This window comes from Mytilus edulis, chromosome 5 (assembly GCF_963676685.1).
Source record: "Mytilus edulis chromosome 5, xbMytEdul2.2, whole genome shotgun sequence".
In the NCBI taxonomy this organism is placed as follows: domain Eukaryota; kingdom Metazoa; phylum Mollusca; class Bivalvia; order Mytilida; family Mytilidae; genus Mytilus; species Mytilus edulis.
Genome location: NC_092348.1, coordinates 46,287,377 through 46,306,357, shown reverse-complemented (window position 1 = coordinate 46,306,357; position 18,981 = coordinate 46,287,377). Strand labels below are relative to the sequence as shown.

Genomic DNA, 18,981 nt, shown 5'->3' with positions numbered 1-18,981 from the left:
AAGACCTAAAAGTACTAGTGGCCTTAGATGTTTGAAAATAGCAAAAAAAGTAAACGGTCATGATACATATTTAAATTAATTTCTGAATAGTAAAATGAAAGTACTTCAGTTAACTGTGAATGTAGAATTTTTTGCAGTGTTAGAAAGTGGTGAAAATTCTAAAAAGGCTATCATTATCCCTTATGGGCCAGGAAATACTACCGTGCCACCTTAAAATGTATATATATGTCATGTAGTGAAGTATGACTGTCCAAACATGCAGTATAATATTTAGGTAAATAAAGAAACGTGAATGATACAACAATGTACATCTGAAGTAATTTCAATCAATAATGACACATATGGTGTTTTTAATTTAGATGAATTTTTGTTACAAAATCACGCTAAATGGCTCGCTTTCTTGTCGCATTTAAATACATGTATTAACCCTATAGGTATGTCTTCGAAACCGGAATTATAGGATTTGTATGAGATGTAATTAATTACCACAATCCTTTGTACTACTTGGATATCAGGTTATATTAATATGTTGTTTAATATCGTTTATCTTTACTACGACAGTATATTGAATAGAAATACTATGTTCTAAGAAGCTGTCGATTAAACACTATAGGAGGAAACAACACTATGCTGAACTATACAAAAGAATATGTGATGCAATGATATATTAAGCTCAACCTCGGTTAATTTTAGGTTAAACTTCATTTTGACTACTGTATCAATTATAAAAATTATGAAAAATGTCAATAACGTTCATACACTAATGCACTCACAATTATACATTTCTGCACTAAAAAAGAGAGAGAAGATACGAAAGGGGCAACCGTAAATCATTAGTCCAATAAAAAAAGACAACATTATAACCAATATTAAAACGACGAAAAGGCAAACAACAATAACAAAACATTACAAAGTTCGAAAGTAAGAATTTTCGAAAGATGCAGACCTAATGATAAAAATTCAAATCGGAAGTATTTCTTATGTAACCTAATCTTTTGCAAAAGAGATTAAAGCTTAGTAAACATACTTATTTGCTTTGATTATTTGGAATATCTACTAATTTTCACTTCTTCGTACTACATTTGTATGAACATCAAGATTATTCTCCTTAAATCTGTACAGGGAAGTTTTAGCTAGCTCTAATTTTATAGTTTTATTGTTGATATTCACCCCAATTTTTATCTAGTGTTAAATTATGTATTTATATGTTTATATGACACTACTTTCTTGATATTCCTAAGTATTGGAAGAATTTTATACACATAAGTAGTATACCTAAAACGACAAAGTTATTTTTCATTTACCTGTAGATATTATTAAAACCGTTTTTTTTTTCAAAAGTGATTATTTTCGAAGGGTTAAATATTTCGCCGTGGTGTCTTGCCATGGCTTTGTTTGGACTTGTTTGTTTGCTTTTTAACCTTGAATGTTTATCCCTAATATCTTATTAACTGTGCATTTGCATTCAGGTATCGCAGATCAAATTTATTCGTTCATAGTGTGTTAAATTACGTTTTTTGATTAAGTTAAGCCTTCCAATTGATATTTTATCCTGTGGTTTTCTATGTTGTGATGTTATGCTATTGTTTCAGAAAAAGGGAGAAGATTTGGGACCATTAAAACGTTTAATCCCGCTGCAAATGTTTGCACCTGTCCTAAGTCAGGAATCTGATGTACAGTAGTTGTCGTTTGTTTATGTAATTTATAAGTGTTTCTCGTTTCTCGTTTTTTATATAGATTAGACCGTTGGGTTTTACACCAGTAATTTTGGGGCCCTTTATAGCTTGTTGTTCGGTGTGAGCCAAGGCTCCGTGTTGAAGGCCGTACATTGACCTATAATGGTTTACTTTTATAAATTGTTATTTGGATGGAGAGTTGTCTCATTGGCACTCACATCACATCTTCCTATATCTATTGTTTGTATAACAGTTAAAATGAATTGTTTATGGTGACCGGTAATTAAGGATGTACTTAGGGGAAATAAAACAAATCAAGAATTTAAATTTGATACTTTAAGTCAGATGAGCATTAGTTAAAAAACAAAAGAGCTAAAAATATTGATAGGTTAGGAAGCTCCTTTTCGAGATATTTAATTTATAAAAAATGGCGGGAAATGGCTGACTCGGACTTTTACCTTATATTTGCATTGGTATTATTTGGGTCTCAAATCGAAAGAAAAGAAATCAAACTTTTTTCATGTCCATTAAATAAACTCATCGTAGATACCAGGATTGAAATTTTGTATTTTCGCCAGACGCGCGTTTCGTCTACAAAAGACTCATCAGTGACGCTCGAATACAAAAAGTTAAAAAAGCCAAATAATCTACGAAGTTGAAGAGCATTGAGGACCAAACATTCCTAAAAGTTTTTCCAATTACAGCTAAGGTAATCTATTTCTGAGGTAGAAAAACCTTAGTATTTCAAATATTCAAAGTTTTGTAAACTGTTAATTTATAATTATGACCATATAAATTATAATTCATGTCAACACAGAAGTGCTGAATACTGGACTAACAGTGTATAGTTTGGTGTTTTTTTCTTCTAGAAAGATAATCGATTAGTAGGAGAGAGACTTGAAGTTAAATAAAGGAAACCAGCTGATTACCAAATCATTTGTTCTGCAGGTTAAAAAAGACTTCCGCTATCCGAGAATACAGTTGAGAAATTTTCTTTTAGACGAAAGAAATATGATTTGTGTGAATTTCTATGCCAATTTAATTAATATTACTGATAGATCATTACTTTAAGTAGAGAGTCAACATATCATGATCATTACCGGCTAAAAACCTTCAGAACACAGCTGGTTTTTAAAACGTGTAAATGTTTTCTATTTTAGATAATACTACCATCTCAAAAAACATATATAAAATGTCGAGTTATACAAAATAAAGTATGACCAACAAATACTACCACCTCAAAAAACATATATAAAATGTCGAGTTATTATACAAAATAAAGTATGACCAACAATACAGAACTACGAGGTAAATTCAAAAGCGAGATGTCCATTAAACCTGACAAAATCGAACGCTCGACTATATCAACCAACGGAACGAATGGAAACCAACTGTCATATTCGTGAATTTGTAAATGGAGTTTTCGCAGAGAAGTGTGTAATTCAAATCCTCCTACTATGTCTAATTAGTTATCAAAAGTACCAGGATTATAATTTAGTACGCCAGACGCGCGTTTCGTCTACACAAGACTCATCAGTGACGCTCATATCAAAATATTTATAAAGCCAAACAAGTACAAAGTTGAAGAGCATTGAGGATCCAAAATTCCAAAAAGTTGTGCCAAATACATCTAAGGTAATCTATGCCTGGGATAAGAAAATCCTTTGTAAACAGGAAATTTATAAAAATGACCACATTATTGATATTCCTGCCTAACTCTATTTCAATATACGGTGTTACTGACTTATTTGTCAGGATTTTTTTGCAATTTACAACAACAACGTTTTAAACACAATTTAACGAATTAATTACCTAGATACTCCAATGGGTGAAATATATTTATGATGTAAATTCGATTTGTTGTTATGCCAAAAAAACTGATACGTAATGGCACTTTTATAGCTAGGAATGATGAAAATATCACTTCGTAATCACTTATATTTATATGGCTTGTGTTTTTAAGGTTTATATAATCCTTAGTCAGATCCCCAGAGAGAACCCAGTCAATTGAATAATCGGTTAACATTTTGATGTTCAATTTATTTGTCTAGACTCGCATTTAGAGTTTTTTTTTATTATACCGTGGACGTTTATATAACATATCGTTGAAAAATGCATGATGTTGTCAAGATGTATAGTCACGTATATATATACAAACAAATGAAATCACAAAAAAAATAACTATTTGGTAAAACAAAATCCAAATGTATTACCTCGAAGACAAACACAGTCGTTATACATTTGTATTATAATCAAATATGATATGTGAACAAAATATTGTCCATCGTATGACTATGATAACAGAACGTAATTAATTAAAAATAGAAACTGCGTTATATTGAATTTTCAAATATACGAAAGTAATACTGACCACTTTCTATTGATTGAAGATGACTTTGTTCCTCATTACTCTCATACAAAAACTTCTGATGAGGAAACTATCATCTTTCAATTGACTGAAACCTTTTAAAAATAAAAATAAATATTGTTTAAACTGTTAAAAGACAAACAAAATTACGTTGACACCGAATGTATATATATAAATTTCTTTGTGATTTACTTTATGGCAGTCGCACCTATATTATCTTTAACCAATATCACGTTCCTTGCATAGTTGTAAGTAGATAGAAAACGTTTTTCAAGATATATACACATAATTGTTCTCACTTGTAGCTTAAAGCTTAATAAGGCAGACGAACTGCTACATTTCACAACTGTAAGGAACTTGATGTTTTGTAAAATGAAAATATAGGATCTGCATAGAGTAACACACATTACACTTTTAATTATGATCGATTGCTACTGGACGTTAAGCAACCAAGAATCAATCAATCATCAATTATATATTACATTTTTAAATTGGCAACCTTTTCGAATAAGTTTATTTTAAATGATATATAAACTTGCTTTTGCTGCCACTAAATGCGTCCATTGCAATACTAGTAGTTCGTGACGTTTAATGTACCAAATTAATTTAAACTAGTGTTCTATCAGATAAAGGAGAATATGTATTTTAAGTTTAACAAAATAACATGGACATTTGTTTGTTTTTTATGTTTGATGTTATATTTGTTATTCTCATAGGATTTTGTCTAATGCTTAGTCCGTTTCTGTGTGTGTTACATTTTAATGTTGTGTCGTTGTTCTCCTCTTATATTTAATGCGTTTCCCTCAGTTTTAGTTTGTTACCCCGATTTTGTTTTTTGTCCAAGGATTTATGAGTTTTTAACAGCGGTATACTACTGTTGCCTTTATTTATGCCGTTTTTTTGGGGATTTTTCCCTTAGCGTTGTAAGTTTATCTTCGATATTAGATAACCCTTTTGAAGCTCCCACCTCTTTTCTGTGACATTCGTGATAGAGTAAGCATAAAGCTGTATCCTTCTATATATGTTTTTGAAATTTGCATTCGTTAGATAACTCGGATCAATTTAGAGCTTGACATCTTGTACGAACATCTGTTTTTTGTTGAATGTATGTTGCCTACTAGATACGTTTCTGTAATTTAAGTTATTGGGTTGCTGTCTCCTTGAAGTATTCCTCACATCTCCTATTTTTCGTTATGCATAATTTTTGTCTTACAATAATGTTGACAGATCTGTAGCAGAGAGAGCATATTTTCCCATCCTTTTTGTAGTTTTACCCACTGACTTATAATTTTTCTTAAATTTCAGTACAAACAGTATGTATAGCTCCGAATACTTTTACAAGGCGGTATTATTAAGATCCGACTTACGTTTTGTATATACCAGCCGGTACTGGGATCTAACTTAACGTATTGAACTCATACGTTAAATATGACCCCCAGTATATCACACGCCGTTTTTATGGGGTTCGTGTTGCTCAGTCATAAGTTTTCTATGTTCGCTTATCTCTTAAAAGAAGGCATATTGGAGAAGGTATATAACGTGTAACATATCTCTTTTGAAATAGCAGTTTAATGATTTCCCGTGAATAAATTTGCATCAACTAATTTATAATTGCGTTTTATTTTCTTACAATAAATCCTTGTTGGTAAATAAAATAAATCATTAGTAAAATGTGTTACTCCTTTGGGGATCGTTCGAATTCTACATGATAGGATTCTAAGGAAGCATTAAGCCAGATACATCAATTTGTATCATTCCCAGAAGAAAACTATTTCAACAAGCCTACGTTTCAAAGGTGAAATATCTATAACATTCTGACATTAATTTGTCGTGATGTCGGTTCAAACTATGTACTTTACTACAAAAGTGGTCGCCATTTCAGAGAAAAAGTATCACGTTGTCTTACGTCAAACACAAGTAAATAAGTAGGTTAGTACTTTATTACTAGACCTTATCACAATTAATTTTCACTGGCGTCGATACAAAATCAAAAAGAACAAATATCCCCAAAAATATTTTGAAAACATCTATACAAATTAAAAAAAAAATTGACAATTTTCCTTGTTTGAGAATTAGATATGTCATGCACTTCTTTTTTTTTCTTTTTTTTTATAATAAAAACGATGACAAGACAGCAATAGAAATTCACAGGTCGAATACAGGTAGACAATACCATAGCTAAAAGACAAAGTGATAAAAAAAAGTGTAAATTTTTAACACAGAAAACTTAATATTAGGCAGCAAAACTAATTTTAAGCCGTGTACTGACTGAGGACTCTCAGGGTGAAAAACAGAATAAATGTTATCATATGTTTTACTACGACAGGGATGAAACAAATATCGATGGACTATAACTTCCCAAGTTTTACAGTGATTTAGTAACATAAGTATTTATAAACTTACACATTATGTCTGTAAATTTCGAGTTTTATAATTAATTTTTGTTATAATTCATGCATTTGCATTGAAACTAAGATTGCAACTTCACATGCCTATGTTGACATTGAACAATATTTGATTGTTTAAATCAATTTGGTTTTTGTGCTCTGAAAAAGTTTCATACTGTTTGCTTTCCAAGAAAGGGTTTTGATCGTATCTGTTGAAGGTTATTCCAGAAACTCGTGTCATACACACACCAATGGTATTCGTGAGTCGCTAATGAGTCGGTTGTAGACCAAACGCGCGTCTCGTGTACATATTTTAATCCTGAAATCTATTATGAGTTATTTTAACCTCACGTTTTTAAACCAGTTGCAAATAAATTCAATAATATAGATTTTTTTACAAAAAACATTTATTATCTATATAATTTAAAGGAATTCTTGGAAAGTACTTTAAACGTTTTGACTTAAAACATACAAATAAGATAATATAAACAGCAATCATACTATTTGTGCATTATAGAAAAGTATTAAGAGGCTGTATAAACGTTTGTTTTACATGTTGTAAATGAGCCTGATATTCGACATTAACAATATATTTTAATAGAATGTCATTGATAACTATATGTTACGCTTTTTTTTTGGAGTAGAATTCCTCATCATGTCTAAAATACACCTGTGTCTGCCGAATTAATTTCCTAATATTTTGATGCATTGTTGTATAAAGGAAATACAAATACATTGCCTGTAATATTCAAATATTGTTTTTAGCATATAAATCGTCAGTATTATTAGTATATTAAAATGGTCTTTTCTATTCCTGAAATGAATACCAGAAATTTATCTAAACAAGGGATTCTGGTTTACGCGCATTGTGTGTATGCCAAGTAACATTAATTACATCCGAATATAAATTCACATGTACAACATATATGTGTAATTCCAAGGCGGATGTCTAAACTTACGGTTTGATATTTTTTTTTGTTTATATATAGCAAATATAGGCTAGGAAATTTCTCATTATGTAGTGAATGACTATTTAAAACATTTGTCCATTTTGGTTTGATTTTAAAATTGTAATACAACAGATCATAATGTTATATGGCAGTTGAAATTATTCATTAAGGTAAAGAGTGTATACATTTATTAGTTACGAGGTATGGAAGCAGTGGAGTCTACCAAGCATGTTTTTTTTAAATTATTATTCAATTGTGCGTCAGGCGTATGTAGTTGTAGTGATGTAGTGTCCATCGGATATGTTTGAGGCAGTATATTTGCTATGATTTTTATCGATTTTTGTGAATACTATGTTTTTTTGCATGTTAACGTTATTTTATTTTTTTCAAACTAAGATTGGTGACAAATTGTGCAATCAAACTTATTTAATCTGGATGTATCGTTTCTTGATTTTTTTATCATTGAAAATCTAAAGGAAGTGTATGCTACATTTTCCATTAATTTTGCAAACTTTACAACCAATTTTTATTTTCAGTCATAACAATCGTGTTGATTTATAGTACATAAATTAAAATCAGGAAGGTAAAGATCATCCAGGCAAGCTTTGGTAATACTTACACGATGGCTTCTGGTGATACTTTTCAATTGGTTACGTAAAACTACCGACAGAAGAATAGGATGTATTCTTTAAAAACTTTATCAATTGTGTCAGCATGAGAAGAATTATTCGTGTAATATTATAAGTTATCTACGTTCATATCCGTAGAAATGGATATTTTAACACCCTGAAGTATCCAAGTACACCCTGAGGCGTGTAGAATGTACAGGGTATTGAAGGGTGTTAAAATTGGTGAGTTTGACATATGTTTCACTAAGTGTAGGGTACTACCTTTGTAGAAATCTACAGGTAGTAAGATAAAAGACGTTTTTAATCCAGAAACAAATAAACTGGTATGGGTCAAATTTGGCGCTCAATGTTGTGAGAGTTACGTTATAGACGGTGTGACCTTAACGTGGGTCTTTTGCATAGCTAGGTCAGTAGTCCCATTCATTGACAATGTGGGAGCCAAGTGATGCATTTACTTAAATGACTGAGTGCAAGTGATCGGCATAATAGGATAAAATCGTTAGTGGATTAAGTATCTAAGTATACAGACATCATGGATAATCTACAGAATTCGATATTTCACAAGGAACAACCATGGAACTATAGAAAACGCGCGTGAAGTTCCCCGATGTAATAGATAGCAATCTCCGGGGATATGGGTAAGCAACACCCAGGGGCTATGGGTTTGGTAACGACGTACGTTAACCAATCAAAATCCTAGAAATATACTAAGCCGGGGATAAATAGTTTTGTATGTAAAACCTTTACATTTAAAAAAAGGTCGTCATCTTTATAAGCCCAATTGAGCAGTTGATTTTTTTTATAAGTTAGTTATAAAATATTAATTTCCTGAACTGCAATGGGTTTGTACTCATTTATTACACAAAAAAAAATAAAACACTTAATTTAATTGCTAGTTACTCAATACGCAGGCACTGTTCGAACGAGGAAAACATCATTTCTTTTGTCGTACAGTTTAGTTCTTAATCGAACCGAACCTATCTTTGATAGTAGTTTTCCATAAAATAAAGAATGATAAAGTTTCTTGATAAGCAAAACTCTCTCGTTCTTATGAAGTTGTATGCATTTTTATCGAGGTTGAACTTTTAACATTTAGAACTTTTCATTATTTACATGAAAAAAGCTAAGTGATGCAGTAAATATCAAGTGAGTTTTAATGGTAATTTTTACATATAAAAATAGTAAAAATACCATAGAAGTCGAGAATTCAGAATATAGCTTTCATATGCCAGAAAGTATTTTCTTTAAAGGTTGCATATTCTCAATATAATACATTTTTAAAAGGTATTTAACAATAATTCTTACTGAATATCTTTATTAGGTATCTTGATGTAATCAGGAGGTCTACAGAGTTTTACGTCGAGGTTGAAAATTCATACACCCTGAGGCACACCAGATAACAAATTTATTTCTTATGAAGCGTTCCTTTACTCATTTATTATATCGGGTTGTTGGTGGGCATTGTCCAATTTTTCTTTTATTACAATTTTCAATTATTGGGGATTTTGGTTAGAACAAAAATTTCGGGGGGAGAATTTTATATTTTTTGGCAATTCAAATTTGTTTTTGTTTTTTTTCATTTTGAACAACTTTTTTTTTTTCGAAATTTGAAAAAAAAAATTATCCCCGGAACTCGAAGGGGTGTCATTTACACTTGTGTAATTAACCAATTAGATTTCAAGATTCTTGCTTCATAGTGTATAATATGTTGTATTCCCATCGGTAACTTTAAATGTTTCATACCTTCCACAATTTTGTCAACTGTAACATAGATTGATTTATGAGTGCTTTATCATTTCTTTTTCTTTAAATTATAGCCAATCCTTAGGGTATATCAAATTTCTTTATGATTTCTTTTTCGCAATTAAAGCATTTTTGTTTTCTTAAATTGAATTTGTTACGCACAATCTATCATTTATTCGATAAAGTTTTTCTTCCTTAATTGTATTGATTGTCAGCTTTAATTGCCATAGAAATTTAGGTCATACCTTATTAGCGGGAAAGTAGAAAAAGAAAGGAAAAGAAGAATAGTTTCTTAACAATTTCATAAAGTTCACATGTTTTCATGATGTTCATAAACAAAACTTTTAGTAGCAACGATGAAAGTTCAAATAGTTATTTACATTTTTGATAAACTCTATATGATATCACTTTTGAATAAAAATAAGAATAAGAACTAGATTTGTAATTGCTAGCAATAACGGATGGCACCCTTCCCCCATTGCCAGGTGAGCGGCAGCCATTTTGAAAATTTCAAAGTCAAAGAGCACTTTTACAAATGTTTATTAACATTGTTGTAAAATTTCATGTCGTTTGGAGCATTTTGAAATTTTTGAAAATTTTGCTGTTTCCATGGTAACAGTTACCATTTCCAAAATTCCAAAGACAGGTGCCACATTGGTACATGCCATGTTACATATCTATTAAGTTTCATTGGGATTGATGCTATATTCTTCAAGAAAATGTAGGTTTTATGTGTTTTCCCATAGGGTCAATGTTAAACTTTCGCCCTGTTTCCATGACAATGGCGGCCATTTTGGAACCTCTTGTGATATTGCATGCACATCTAGGCATATCAAGTGACACTTCCACAAAGTTTCATCCACTTGGGTCTTATAATGAAGAATTTAGAATTTTGAAAATTTTTCACATTTTTGCAGTTTCCATGGAAACGGCAGCCATCTTGAACCATTCCATGGTGACTGCAACTCTTCACCTAAGGGTCCTCAATATAATAGAGTTCCATCAACTTTGGTCCTTTGGATTTCGAGAAATCTCCTGGACAAAATGTGTGGAAGAAAAATAATAAAAATAATAAGAAAAAAAAGAAACGTAGAATAACAATACGTCACCCCAACTCCGTTGAGGGTGCCATAATAAGAATATTTATTGAATCCAATTAAAGGGCCCGTTTCCGAGCATATACATATATATATAGTATTTGTTATACAGTATTTTTTAAGATATATTACATTAAAAATAAATGATTAAATAACTATACTCCATACCAGATGGAGTTTGAAAATAAATATAATGGAATATTAACACTCTCTAATACATAATGTTTTTAAACTACATCACTACTAAATGTATATTAAGTTACTGGAATGCAAATTTTATCTTATTTCAAAACAAGTACTTATGAAATCTTTACACCGACATATTTACATTTTCAAACTCACATGACATCAACCAAATAAATTGTTAAACATGACACCATTGCAATATAAGTATAAGACAGTTACAACTTACGGAGGTCATTGACCAATGCTTTGGGCACATCTCATTGGTATGAGTCTAGATAGTTCGACTTTTTAATTTTTGGGTGGCTTAGTACACTTTTTTCTTGATACAAAGAGTTTATAAACACGGCTTTGTAATTCTTACAATATAATAGAAACCTATGAAAACAATGAATAGTCTAGTCCATATCAATTGTAAGCTTTTATAACATAAAAGAAAACGCATTACAATTTGGCCTTATAATCTTTAGGAAACTAATTTCAACTCATTTGGAATATTGGTTAACGAATTACCAATTAATTTGAATGAAAATTGCTATTTCCTTTAAAGTACATTTTTTAATAAAAAAGCTTTGAAATTTGTAACCAATTAGGCTTAAAATGAAATGCAAACCAATATGTTTAATTTCAACGCACATAGGTTTGTTTAATACTGTAATTGGTTTATAATGTAAGAACGATTTGAGAATAACAAGCAAGTAAATGTGATTGACTTTAAATAACAAATAGATTGGAAAATCGGGGGAAAATAAAACACAAACATAACAGATGGACACTTTTTTCATGAAAAACACTTTAATAATGAGAAGCAATGGGTTCCAAATATTGGACAGGATTTGCTGATCCTTCAGAAACACCCAAGTTTGTCTTCTCATTTCTTTTTTTTGGAAGGGGGTGTAGGATCGTGTTGCTCAGTCTTCAGTTTCCTATTTATTGTTTTGTGGACTTTTTCGTCTTTTTGTAGTTTTTCATATGTTTGCCATGGCATAGTCAGTTTTAAAAATTAACCTATGAGTTTGAATGTCCCCGTATGATCTTTTCTTTACAACAGATATTCGGAGTTTTCTTTTTTTTCAATGTTCTTCAAATTAATAAATCTTTTTGTAAAATCTTTACAACCATTTTACTTTTTTAATGTCTGTTTTGGAGACATTGCTTTTTCTTTGTCGTCTCTCCTTTAACGGATGAATGATATGACTTAATTTGTTATTTAATTAAATCTGTTTAAAAGAGTTGTAACACATTCACTATTGTGGTCCTGCCAAAACAAGCTTAATATATTTCACCATAGTCATTTGTTTCCTATTTATACATACAAATCATTTTCTAGCTGTAATTGACACTTATACAATCATGTTTGCATCTGAGTTAATATGTTTCAACTATGCCCTACTCTGGAGATATACGTAAACGCCTTGTTATGATCGTTTCTATTTAAAGTGTTGCTATCAAATTTTACTTGGTACGAACTAATTCATGTCTTATTAAATAAATAATATTATATCTTTTTTTGTAATTAGTTTTGTGATCTTTTTTATCGCCTTAGGAACTTTTGTCAGATTTAATCAACTGGTAGGAAGAAATAAGGCACGAAGAATAATGTTTAGCTATATAATAATGTTCTTATGTCTTCATAAGGTTGATATATTGTTATGCAAAGCTTTTAGGAACATTTTGTCATTAACATGTTCCCCTTTAACGCTATATGATATCATCAACCATTGACATCTATAAAGCTGAAAAGAAAGTCAAATGTCTGATACCTATTCATAGAAATGAAAAAAAATTGAAGATGACATGGAAGCGACAGTACACTAGATTTGAGACAAAAACGACACTTTGAATCACACAATCATCACAAATTATCACCGGCTACTCATTACCCCTGGGAAAGTCACGCGAGTTTCTAGACGGCGTCTATATTGAAAATGGCAAAGCGGTTTGCTTCCACACTGAGGATGAAATTCTTGACAAAAGGTCTAAAACATTGCGTCATCAACAGATAAAGCAAACAGACGGGCTGGTAATTTACTACATGATTATCTCTCTGAGAAAAACAAAAACACACACTTAGAACAGTATAGTCCTGGTCGGCTAAATGATGTCCTGAAACATTTTTTATCTCAACGCCCGTAAACCTGATGGGAAAATGTATTAAGTCAACTTACTATGTTCATTCCGGTACTCTTTGAAAAGATATCTTGAAGCTTCCCTCTCTTTTTAAGAAATTCAACATTATGAAGCATGAAGACTTTAATAAATCAAATCAAGTATTTAAAACTGCCTTATAAAATTTAAAGCAAAAGAAAACGGAGCGACACAACGCTTTCCAATAATTTTGGAAATTGACAGAATACAATTGTATTTGTCAGCTTTTATGCAACAAAGCTCCCCTACTGGTTTATTAATTAAAGTGCAAGTTGATATAAGAATGTACTTCTTCAAACGTTTCCGTGTCATTAGTTTAAATCTATGCTGTTCAAATGCTATTTTTTAGTCTTACGGTTGATGATTAAATGTGCAATCAAACATATTGATTTACGATTTATCGTTTCTTGAATTTTTATTTTTAGCATTGAAAAGTTAAATGAAGTTAACTCTTCTATTAGTTTTGTTAATTTTTACATCCATTTCACATTTTTAGTCATGACAACAGTTTTCATTCGTCGAACAATTTTTTTAAACAGGATATTAAAGATCATTCAGACAAGCTTGGGTAAAAACTTACCTGGTTATTTCTGAGGATTTTAGCCACTCGCTTAATGACAGACGGCCGACATAATTAAAGGATATAAGTTCACATGGCCAAACATATGAGTATATGTTAAATCTTTCTTTACAAGCAGAAAAGTCACTCTTTGCTCTCTACAGAAAAATAAGGAATTTAAATATTCCTATTGATTTGCAACTAAAATTGTTTGATTCTTTGGTTGAACCCATACTGATTTACTCTTGTGAAATATGGGGTTTCGAAAACATAGATGCTTTAGAAAGAGTTCATTTAAAATTTTTGAAAAGAATTCTTTCATTAAGAAGCAGTCCTCCTAATTATATGGTGTACGGTGAAACTGGCACGTATCCCTTGGAAATTAAAGTACGATTACGAATTTTATCATTCTGGTGAAAATTATTGTTAAACAGCACGAAATTATCAGGATTATTATACCAATTTTTGTATAAGATGCATAATTCTGGAAATATTGTTTCTAAGTGGATTAATTGTATTAGATATACATTAGACAACACAGGTTTAAGCTATGTATGGAACAATCAATGTATTTTAAGAAATGTTGACATCAAAATATATGTTAAGCAAATTTTACAAGATCAGTTTATTCAAAAGTGGTTTAGTGATGCTGAAAACTCTTCTAGAGGTGGATATTATTTACTGTTTAAACACGCTTTTTGTTTAGAAAATTATTTGGTAAGATTAAAAAAAGAAAATAGAATATATATTACCAAACTTAGATGCTCAAATATCAAAATTCCACTAGAAACTGGTCGATGGCATAATATTCCAAAAGAGGAAAGACTATGTACTTTGTGCAAAAATAATTGTATTGGAAATCAGTTTCATTACTTATTTGTATGTCAAAATGACGAGGTTAAAAAATTAACACGTGCATATATCCCAAATTACTATATTGTTAACCCCTCAGAATATAAAATGAAAGGTTTGATGTCTTTATGTAATGTAAAAGTCTTAAATAACTTGTCTATTTTTATAAAAAAAACTTATGAAATATCTATAATTTTAATATATTATCACTTACATGTAATCGACTGGCTATCTCAGATCCCATTATTATAGCTTTAAATAATTATCACGTGTTATGTATGTGTATACTTGTGTACAGAGAATTAGGTATAATGAACTATGTATGTATATTTCTTTCTATCTTGTTCACCATTGTAAATTATTACTTGTATTATTTGTCTGCCTCTTGTTACAGTGTAAACTGTCTAGAGTGTTAATAAAAGTTGAAGTTTAAGCTTTTGTTGAATTTGTCAGTATGAGAAGCATTATTCCTGTACATGGACATTCATGCATGTTAAATATTTTCACGTTAGAACTCGTCAACTAAGGCCAACGGATCAGGTTTTTATCCATTTTTCCTTGTACATTGTATATGCTACATATCAAAATGACATTATACACTGCATTCCAATAGATTTCAACTAATTTTATTTACCAAAACAAATATCAAAACACAATGTTTAGTTGATAGGTTATAAATATATCTTATTGCTATTAGTTCAAATCAAGATAAATTCTGATATTACACAAATCTTTCATGATATCACAAATCAGTTAAAGCAATATAGGGTGTTTTTTAAACAACGTATTGCGCTTACAGCTTTTCAAAAAGACATGTTTAAACCATCTAAAACGCTCCAAACAAACATTTGTTTTACTTTAATTTATCGGTAGTGAATTTTCCTCAGCTTATTACGGATTACCTTTGTTTTGTCGACAATTGGCCTGAATTACGGAAATCATGTTATTAAAATTTGTTATTGAAATCCTTTTGAATTAAGGAATATATCTATATATATATATATTTGTGGAGGTTGAACTTTAAGCATAAAAACAGTTCAGCATTTACAGAAAAAGGCAAAGTGGTGTAGTAAATATCAACTATGCATCATCGGCGGGTCATAAATCTAGTTCATTATGGTTCACTCATCCCAAAACAAAACATTTATACTAAAGAATTCGGGAAATCAGAAAAATTAATATAACGATAGCTTGCATACGCCACAACGATTTTCATTTCAGTCTGCTTCTTATCAATATGATACATAGGGAATGCATCGTAAAACGCATTTAACAATAATATTTACTTACAGTTATTATGTTTTTTTTCCATTTGTAAATAATTTCTGAACTGTGTTGTAAATAATTCAAACCTACCACTATTTTTTTCGGCTGTAAATAAGAATGATTTATAAGTGCTTACTTGGGGTATGTCAATTTGTTTTATGATTTCTTTTTCGAATTTTAAATTATTTTTCTCAAATTGAAATTGTGTTGCACTAACGTATGTCTTACTAAAGATTTTCAATAAAATCACATACATACAAACCTAATTCGATCGATAATTGTCACACTTTGAATTTAGTTAAATACGTAAGTAAAGGTTTCACTAAGTAACTAAGACATATAAACTCATACACTAGAATTTTCGGCCATCTTGAATTATATTTTAGGAATCAAAATACTTAAAAATCATTTATTTTTTTAAATCATGTGATTCTTTGAATTCCCGCCTAATCTTCCAAGCGTTCGAATAAATGATGTGTAAAAAAAACGTAACTAATTCTTATAACATAATGAATATGTCAAGCTAAATAACTAAACCATCACACAAAACCCATAAAAGTTTGTCTAAGAGGCAGACATTTTTAAAAGTTCTTTATGTTTACGTTTATAACTATCCGTCAGAGTAGTTGACCTTCTCTATAGTAGCATAACGGAAAATATATGATTATTATTGAGAAAAAAAATTATAATGGAAAAGAATCGTTAACAATCGCATGAGCATTCCCTTTAACAGATACGCATAAGACCAAAGCCAGAGTTAAACAAACAATAGTTTGTTTCTTATGTTGTGCTGTTACACCACTATCTTTAGGTTATAGGTGCTCTTTGTAAATACAGCTGTTTTCAAAACACGCCTCTTTTGGGGAGATTTTGAATATTCTTAGAAAACTTTGTTTATATACTGGTTCCCAGTTATGCTCTCTGTGTTCCATCTCACAGAGACATAACTTTTTTTTTTTTTTTTTTTTATCTTTTATTTGTTTTTCAATAGTCCGGATTTTACACACCCCATTACACTACCACCTGACAATGGTATCAAGGGGTAAATACATAATATATAAGAAAAAAATATAGCAATGAATATATACAAAATGAATCTCTGACTAATTAATATTTAACAATAAAAATATTTTAGGTTACATATAAATTGTATTCGATTTATCTCTCCTCTCTCTCTCTCTCTCTCTCTCTCTCTCTCTCTCTCTCTCTCTGACTTACTTACATTTTCACTCATCTGTTTTGCTACAATAAGTATCATGACTTACTTTTTAATACAATTTTTTTTAAAGAAATAAATTTGCTCATAATTTATAAATTATTTCTTTTCTCTAAACTAAACATAGATAATATGAAAACAACACTTAGTTAAATATTACATGTAAAGGAGACCAAAATTTTGCACAAACTTGGACTTCTTTGCAATATGATTTTCAAGAAATTGGTATTTCTTTATTTTATTCTTTAACTCGATCATAATTGGTAGACAGAGACATTACTTGGGAATGTTACCAGTAAATAAACATGTGCATATTGTTTACATTGCAATCCGTGGTAACCTTTCATTCGAGGTAGGGGTAGTTAAGAAAATTCGTGTTAGTTTAAACTATGAGAACTTCAGGGCATATAAACTTTGAAAATATGCCGCACAGCCCTATATTTTGACCTTTGAAAAAAATTGTGGTGCATATGAACTTTCAATTCTAGGATAAGATTTTTTTTCAAAACTTCATAGTAAAAGTGGTACAGTTTTAGCCGTAAAAGGAGTTCCTCGCCCTGCTCGTCCGAATTTAAAGCATTTAATCTCTAATTCAATAGGCTATAAACAAGACAAACACAGATATAGGATTAGTTGCTCGCAGTAACATATTATTTTCTGTTGCGATACAATATTTTATTTTACTTTATTGTACATATTTCTTCGATTGAAACAATATATAAACACATGACATATAACATTGTTCCTCTTTCGCATCGTTTCTTTTCCCCCGGCTAATACCTCCAACGCCTGTACGTACAATAAACATAGCAGCAACTGCACATGTACCTATGTGACCAACTTCAATTCGACGTAACTGCGAGCACCTTCGATACTAAAACATTTAAATCCCAAACTTTATATAGTACCTTTAAACCCCACCCATAAAAACCGCCAAAACTTTCCTCGTGCCTCCTGCACATAACATCAAACTTATAAATAGTACATACTGTTACAAAACCAGTATCCGAACTAGTTATACTAGTTCTCATCTATAAATAATACTACAAATAGCAAACGGGAAAAACCCTATTTCAAACGAAATAAAATACATTTAAATTCTCCCTCGCCCTGCTCGTCCAAATTTAAAGCATTTAATCTCTAATTCAATAGGCTATAAACAAGACAAACACAGATATAGGATTAGTTGCTCGCAGTAACATCGAAACAAAGGAAATGAAACAGTTCAGAATAAGATGCCGATATAAAAAGTCTTTTGAGATATTGCTAATTGAAGATAAATCTTTAACCACTAAACTGGACCAATATCAATTTCAAGTCGACAATCGGAACGTCAAATAGGACATATTGAACCGGACGCTTCCGCAATAGATGGTAATGCAGACAAATCTTTTGCAAATCTTGAATCGTTGAATAATTTCTCAAACTGTTTTCATTGATTCTGTAAATAGAAGAAAACAATCAAAACTTCATACATACATGTACATGTATCTTAATCAGATAAACATTAAACTTCTATAGATATACATATTTCATATCTATATACATCGACTTCTAATCACACTGTGATTCTTTATGTTACACAATGCAACATAGCTCATGAAATTCTATACATATAGACATTTCATATCTACAAACGTCAACTTCTAATCACACTGTGTGATTCTTTATGTTATACAATGCAACATAGCTCATGAAAGTCTAAACATATATACATCTCATATCTACATACATCAAATTCTTATCACACTGTGTGATCCTTTATGTTACATTCATAAATATATATATTTTTTTTTATTTTTTTTTTACATATATATATATCTCATATCTATTATATCAACAACAACAATAAACAAAGTCTACAGCTATGTCGGAAGCTCCGACTTTGTACTCATTTTCTTATTATC

General features: G+C 30.4%; 1 protein-coding gene across 1 annotated transcript in view; it reads right to left on the bottom strand.

Moving 5' to 3' along the window:
• LOC139523794 (uncharacterized) overlaps window positions 1-14,848 on the bottom strand; it is a 51,816-nt gene extending 36,968 nt beyond the window's left edge. The window contains exons 1-2 of the mRNA XM_071318079.1: window positions 14,807-14,848; window positions 4,048-4,139 (exon numbers count right to left, since the gene is read on the bottom strand). The gene's annotated coding sequence lies outside the window, so the exon portion shown is untranslated. The remainder of the gene's footprint in view (window positions 1-4,047; window positions 4,140-14,806) is intronic.
• Window positions 14,849-18,981: the final 4,133 nt, after the last annotated feature.